Source organism: Nematolebias whitei, chromosome 5 (assembly GCF_014905685.2).
Source record: "Nematolebias whitei isolate Nwh7 chromosome 5, NemWhi1, whole genome shotgun sequence".
NCBI lineage: Eukaryota > Metazoa > Chordata > Actinopteri > Cyprinodontiformes > Rivulidae > Nematolebias > Nematolebias whitei.
The window spans coordinates 17,667,521-17,675,519 of record NC_056502.1 but is presented as its reverse complement, the minus strand read 5'-3'; positions in this window follow the sequence as shown (position 1 = coordinate 17,675,519).

The following is a 7,999-nucleotide window of genomic DNA, read 5'->3' as shown; positions in this document are numbered from 1 at the left end:
GAGTGAGAGCATGAACGATTTTTTGTCCCTGTGTGTCCCAATGATAGACCTGGAATCTCTTGCTCACTGACTGCTGGAGATAGACACCTGTTCCTAGTGACCTGGAAAAGAAAAGCAAGTCAATAAAATGAAAGGATAAATAAACTGATATTAGGTTATCTTAGGTTCTCTGTGTGGAGCAAATTCACCAAAGTCAATGAGTTACATTGTCATGCTAGACCAACAATATTTTTATGATGAAGGTTGTATTTTTATCCTCATTGACTTTGGTTGATTTATGTAGTGTTATCCAAACTATTACCATCCCTAACACTGATATAAACTAAATTGCGTTGGTCCTAAAACCAACCACTTACCCAAAAATGATGACAGTGTAGGTGATTGTACCAGAAAAGGTCCTAAAAAGATAACAAAAAACCAAGTATACACACTGTGACAATGATGGCCATAGCCAATGGCATCCACAGACTTTCATATAATATCCAATAATGGGATTAGTTATTTCACTGATGGAGCTCAGAGGGAGAGGGAAAGGTTGAGCCCCATGTGCACTGAAAAACCCAGAAATTCAATTCTTAGAAACACGGCAGAATTCATCATATTATTCTCCATTTTCATCTTTTCACAGGTGAAGTGAACAGATTAGAGGACAAATACAAGGAGTTAACAATAATCCGTGGTGATTCAAAGCTCATAGCCTTTAACCATAAGCTTGTTATGATTGGACTTAGAGTGCCTTCTTTTCTTTCATTGTCTGCCTTTTATAGACATGAGCACAGTAATACGATTGGTTTTAATCGTGTAATAATACAGACTTCCGAGAACGTCATAATCCTGCCCGAGGCTGTTCTTTGACTACTTATCAAACACTAAACTTGTACTCTAATGTGACCTCTGGTTTGTGAGTTATGATGGGCTGCATGCTTCCACAGCAAAGCTATTGTTGAGCATGGATACAAACAAAAAGAAGCTGTCGCAAAGAAACACCAAAGTTCATGCTCAATAATCCAGGTACAAATCCAACAATGTTCAGTCAGGTCATCTGGGCTGTTTCTTTTATTTTGCTGAGACGTTTTGTTCTTCATTCAAAGGACTTCTTCAGTCCGAGGAGCCATAAACAAACTGGAGCAACCCACTTCCATAGCGGAACAAATCAGTTTGTTGGTGATAAGATGGTTTCTGCCCAACCCCCCCCCAAGTCCACTCCTCTGAGGCTGCCATGTCAAAATGGTTAAAAATACCAAAAGTCCTGCTCAATAACCCAGGTCCTTCATCCAAAGGACTTGTTCAGTCCAAGGGGCCACAAAAAAACTAGAGTCTCACATGTACCCCACTCCCGTAGTGGACCAATAAACTGTTTTCCACTATGGGCATGGGGCACTTGTGGGACTCCAGTTTGTTTGTGGCTCCTCAGATTGAAGAAGTCCTTAGGATGAAGGATGAAATGTCTCAGAAAAAAAAAAGGAACTGTCCCGATGACCTGACTGAACATTGTTGTCACAAAGAAAGTTTATTGAATTTAAAACAAATGTTTTAAACATGAGCCCAGATCTTTTAAAGTGGGGTTTTGTGGAAAGGATATGAACAGTTATTATCTTACCTGTTGTAGTTTTGGGAAAAATGATTTAATTCTGATCAGATTGACGTGCTAAGATCTGAGAACGACTATCATTAAAATGAATTTTTGCTATCTTAAAACAACTTCAGTCTCAAGAAAGTCAGATATTTATGTAAAAGCAGTATTACATACAAATCTATGGTTATTTGCGAGAGCAAACAGCAGCAGCTAGCTGCAGCACTTTTGGCGCAGCCTGGAGGAATATCATAATTTTTCTGCCAATTAACTGTAAAAACCTAAATATTACAGTAATATATGGTTTACAAAATAGTCTTTACCTGAACAGCTGTGAATATCTTGGAAGTCTTTCAAAATGGTGTTAATTCACTTTGGTTTTGGCCCAGCTAGCTTTGCCCCAACAATTAGCTTGTAGGAATTGATCTTTTATTTTCTAAACTCATTCAAAGTGCTAACTACAACAGGAAATGTATCAATTGTTCATCCCATTTCCACAAAATCTAACTTTAAAAGATCTGACCATTGATTTAATAGTTAAATATATTTGGTATTATGAGTGTGGAAGTTGAAATTGTGACTCTACCAACCTTTAATACATTTCAAACAAGCTCATGACCAAATCTAATAGACTTTGATTCAATGAGTGAAACCAGATATTAGATTTGGCCAGTAAACTCATACAGATGGACGTGATCAAAACCAAATATGATCTCAAAGTCTTCATTATTCTTAATCATACTGATCCAAGCTGTATCTTGTTAAAAGCAGACTTACATTCTGAAGGTATTTGGCAAAATCCAATATGAGTCTAAACCTCGTTTCTGATTCATCTTTGAGGCTGTGCTGGTTGTGTTTAAAAATACAGTGATTGAAACATTTTGACATTCCTGAAGAATGCACGCATCAGAAAATATAATTACTGAATTTCTGAAAAGAACATTTGATGAAAAGTCCTCTAAAAAAGAAATCTCTCCTCTTTTTGTTTTTACACAAACATAAATTGTGTCAACATTTCTTTAATCCCAGTGAGCTTGTTCCCTTCCAGAATCTTGTTTGTGCATGGCTCTAACTGAATTGGGACAGTTTTATCCCAGTAAAGGACACCATCTGTTCACCGTTAAAGAGTCTGAGAAAAGACCACCAACTCCTCTCTTCAACCTCCAAAATGTGACCTAACCATTCGTCAACCATTCTATCATCACAAAACTGGACCCACAACTTGTCCACGCTTTCAAATTTGCACCATTCCAACACTTGCATGCCAATAAATCACTCAAGTTAGGTATGGCTATCTTTGTGCAAGAATGACCCTCCACTGATCAGGTTTAGTGGTACTGGAGGGGAAATCCCACCGGAACATGTTGAGCTTGTAACCATCTGACAAAGATAAACCATGCAAACCTCCTTGCATGTGTTTGTTTGTGAGTTTGTGTGTGGTCTGCCTAAGCCCCGGCGCACTTGTGAGGACAGCTAGCAGATCTAATACGAGCATTTCTGACTCAACCTACTAATTAAAGAGGGTACTATGTGTACCTATGGCTTAGAAAGGGGTTTAGATTGAAATGGTTGGTGTAGTTACAGGGGGGAAATAATTGTGGTAACATTTCTCAGCACTTTGGTGACTTGTTTTGTCATGCAGCTAATTTTAAAGACGTAACAATGAAACTAGCATTCCTACAGAGAATGCATATCACCTGCCATCTTGTCTGTGTGAGCTGTTAGCACTCGGAATATGTGTTGGTGGTGACTCTTAGCTACTACCACACAATTTTTAACCCAGTATAGTAGTCCCTCACTAATTGCGGGGGTTACGTTCAATACACCTCCACAATAGGTAAAAATTCACGAAATAGGAACGCTACATTTATTTGAACATTTATATATATTTTAAGGCTTTTTGAACCCTTTCCACACTCTTGCAATTTTCTTAACAATCTTCTAAACTCTTAAACATACATCATTTTAACAACATATGTATATGTACTGTACAGTACTGCAAAAATTTACTCACCAACTCTGCAGTACAGCAGCTCAGTTCAAGTCAGGCTTGGCTCCGGTGCAGCAGACCTACCCTGAAGCATGACGAAGTCCACCGTCCCATCCAGGTTGATGTACGCGTGGATGATTGAGCTTCAGGATGCTTCAGGATTATTTGCGACTTTCCTGCCAGTTCTGTGAGCTTAATAGATAGATCGTCACTTCTGACTTTGCGCTGCAAAACTATCCCTTCACTTCGACAGAAAGCAGTGGCCGAAAGCACTGTTGGCTTCTGGGTAGTGTAGTCCTTTTGACTTGCATGTAGGACTTTCAGTGTAGGCTTATTGAAAGAAAACTACAAAGTGGTGGTACCTGTCCGAAGTATGTTTTTTTCCTCGTTAACTTTTTATCCTGTATCCAATCACGTGAGTAATATTAAAGTTGACAATCATGTGTTGTGTACAATTGTTGTTGTTGTTTTTTTTTTTGTCGTGTACAATCTTAGTTGAAAAACCACGAAGAAGCACAAAAGTCGAACCGTGAAGTGGCGAGGGACTACTGTATCTCAAAAATTGACTGACTTATACCAATTGTTGCGTTTGCTCATTTCAGTTTGTTGCGGCAGCAATCATGAATGGGTTTGATTCCAAAAGAAACACAGACACAGGTAATTGTCAACATTTATGGCAGTGGTACCAGTTGCATTTAAATGAAGTCTGTTTCTTATGTGTTGAAGTCCATTTCAAACTGTACTGTTGCTCCATTCTCGACCAATGGACACTAAAGCATCAAGAAAGCTTTCCACTGTCTAAACAAAGTCCTTTATATAAAAGCCTGTATGTTTACTTAAACGTGTGTACGTGCAAGTCTGGCCACTTGTCAAGACCATCCATCTTTACCTAGAGCTGCAGACAATATCTTGCACATGCACACCTTTCGTTTGACCAGAGAATACATCAATTATTAAGAAGTCTCTCCAAAGTGATTTCCAGGTCTTCATTAGACAATCTCCTCAAGACTTACGTCTGTGCTGCTCTCCTTCAAAAGGGTTCCTGTTTATCACGATCGCTGTTTGCATCACTTGATTGTAGTGTTCTTTGCAAAATTGTGTGAATACCCTGCATGTCACATATGAGAGCCTAATGATTGTTAGTGTGTGACTGAGTGGCTACATGTGGGTGCATCTTAGTGTTGTTACGTTTGACAGCGCTTCATTTAATTGCAGGGGTTTTTGCAGCAGCACGTTAACTTTTGTACTTCTTTTCAAGAGAACGGAACAAGAGAGGACGGCGTGTGTGAGAGGACTTGTGCTGTGTATTTTCATGGAGAACAGAACCAGGCTCCTGAACATGATAAGTGCTAGACTGAGCGTTCTTGATAATTAAGCGACTGTGCACTTATGCAACGATCGTGACCATGCCAGCGATGGACAAAGAAAGAACAGAGAGTGAGAGAGAGAGAGACAGAACAGGAGGCGGAGAGAACAGCGTGACAAGGCTGGAAAACTTACCAAGAAAAAAAAAGGAAGAGAAAAGTTGTGAGCGGATAAGAATTTAAATAGAAAGCCGAGCCTACGTGTTGGTTGAAGCAGGGTGGAAGATAGATTTTTTGCACCCAGCCATTTTTTAAAAGTACAACAAGTAAAAAGGTAGTAAAACTATTTAAAGCAGGGGTGGGGTGTTCAGAGAATGTGTGAATGCATGTAGAGAATGTCAGAGCATCCATGCCATGTGTGCACTTTGCCCTTGCACCTGTAACCCTGCAGCCTGAGCAGACACGATGTGTGTCCGTGTGTTTGTTTGTGTGCATGTGAAGCACCTGCAACTAAACTTGGTCGACAGCAGGGTTTTAACTTCTTAGCTTCCTTCACTTACTGATCCCTTTTAAAATTCAGACGTTTAGCACGGTTTACATAAACGTGAGTGTAAGAGACACTTCAAACACAAAAAGCTACGTAAACGTGTGATGCATCTATTTGTAATGACTTTTAGTTAAAGCTTTTGGATACAACAAAACAATATGCTGTAAAGTTTCGGCAAGTGCTCCGATTCAGTCACATTAGTGTTGGGTGTTCAAACTAGTTTTCACTCCAGTTCATGTTAGAGGAAGCCAGGAAATAAAGGGTGAGATCAAGACTGTGTGCCAAAAGGTTAGGTTCTTACACAACAGACCCTGTCCTTCCACCTTTCACTTTGTGCATAGAAGTATTGTTCTGTGAAATGCCTTCTGAAAACATCCACCAATTTGCTAAAACATCAATGGTTAAGGTAATATCTCACTGGGCTGTGCTGCTGAAACCAGTCGGTGATTCAAACCGGAGAGAAAATGTAATAATTTTCCAGTATAGTCTCACTGACCCTGAGGTTTTGAAAGCTATGTGGCCTCATGTTGAGTGGCCAAATTTTGAAAGAAATCACAGCCTGTTTTAATGAACACGGCTTTAAAAAGTGCGTTCTTGGCTGCCTTCATTAAATTGTTGCTCATATTGTACCTCCTTAGCCTGTTTTGTACCCACCTTGACAGCCGCCGCAATGTTTATGATGTGGTCAAATATAACTCTAGCGCTCTCGAGACAAGCTGGAGATGCCCACGAGACAATTCAGCTGGATTTGAGATGGGTTGGAGACTAAAATCTGTCACTTATTATTTTTTAACACAATCAAAACCCAATTGACAGAACTGCACACCTGAGTCATGTGAGAAAACCACAGCAAACACTGAACGGCCTTCTGAAGACTCCCTCATCCATGACCAAAGAGTCACAGTCCAATGAGTTCCCATCTTTAGATGTTGATCAGGCCTCAAATACTGCACAAATAGTTGACCATGACCATTTATCACATTGATCAATGAGTAAGATGTTTGATTCTTGTACCAGTAGAATTACTGGAAACAAGAAAAATGTTACCTTTGAAGATTAGGTCAGTCATTTCTGCAGCAAAAATGATGAAAACAGCTTTGAGCGTGGTGCTACAGCTTTGGACATGTCTTGTAAAACTGAAAATTTTAGACCACAATGTTTCTGATGCGCTCATCACAGAAAAGGAGTAAATGTGTTAAAATTATGATTCACAAGAGATAAAACTCTGCAAAATTATGCAGGAATGTATGTATGGTTTGGGTCCATGTCCTCTGCTGGTGTTGGTCCATCGTGTTTTCTGAAGTCCATAGTCCACGCAGCATCTAGCAGGACATTTTAAAGACTTCATGCTTTCTTCTGCTGATGAGCTTTATATAGAGATGCTGGTTTCTTTTTCCAGCAGGACCTGGAACCTGCCCACACTGACAAATGTACCAAAAGCTTCCTGTGGAATATTCTAATTTTCTGAGAAACTGAATTTTGGTTTTTCATTAGTTGTCAGCCATAATCATCGAAATTACAAGAAATAAAGGCTTGAAATATTTCACTCTGAGTGTAATGAATATTTGTAATATACGAGTTTCACTTTCTGAAATGATTGACAAGAAAATTTGAATTTTTTTTCATGATATTCTATGTTTTAATTGTTTACTTTTATACTTTGTTTACATTGCTGGCAGTAAGTTGGACCCCTTCATGGTGGGAGTTGTAATCTTCCAAGGCTGCCCGTTGTCACTGATTCTGTTCATAACTTTTATGGACAGAATTTCTCGGTGCAGCCAGGGGGTGGATGGAGTCCCATTTGGTGGTCTCAGGATTACATCTTTGCTATTTGCAGATGATGTGGTCCTGTTGGTGTCATTGTGCCGTGATCTTCAGCTCTCACTGGAGCGGTTTGCAACTGAGTGTGAAGCGGCTGGGATGAGAATCAGCACCTCCAAATCTGAGGCCACGGTCCTCAGTCGGAAAAGGGTGGATTGCTCTCTCTGGGTTGGAAGTGATGTTTTGCCTCAAGTGAAGGAGTTCAAGTATCTAGGGATTTTGTTCATGAACGAGACAAGACGCACCATCACCTCCGATATCTCATGGTAAATTTGTTTGTTTCTTGTAGCATCGTCCAGCTCACACTGAATCCTCTGATCCACCAATAAAGACAAAAACATCTGGATGTCATCATTGGTGCACGGTACTATTTTTGGAGCTTCCATACTGAAATAAAAACTAGAAAACCAAAAAACAAACTAACTGGGTGGGTCATCCTGTGATGTAGCTCCGCTGGCCAATCAACAGCTGCTGTCTGCTTATGTCAAAGTCGTCACCTCGGAGCGGTCCACTTGGAACCATAAACAACATGATCCCATAAACTGGGCTGAGTGGGCGTGGCTTCTGGCAGTGGGCAGGCCCTTAACTGGTGCAGTGGTGCAGAACCTATGAGTGTTAGGCCTAGAAACACCTTGGGGGTCCTCCCAGGAGAGCTAGAAAGGCTGGGCCTCCCTGCTTAAGCTGCTGTTCCTGCGACCCGATTCAGGAACAAGCAGCGGATGGATGGATGGATGGATGGATGGATGGATGGATGGATGGATGGA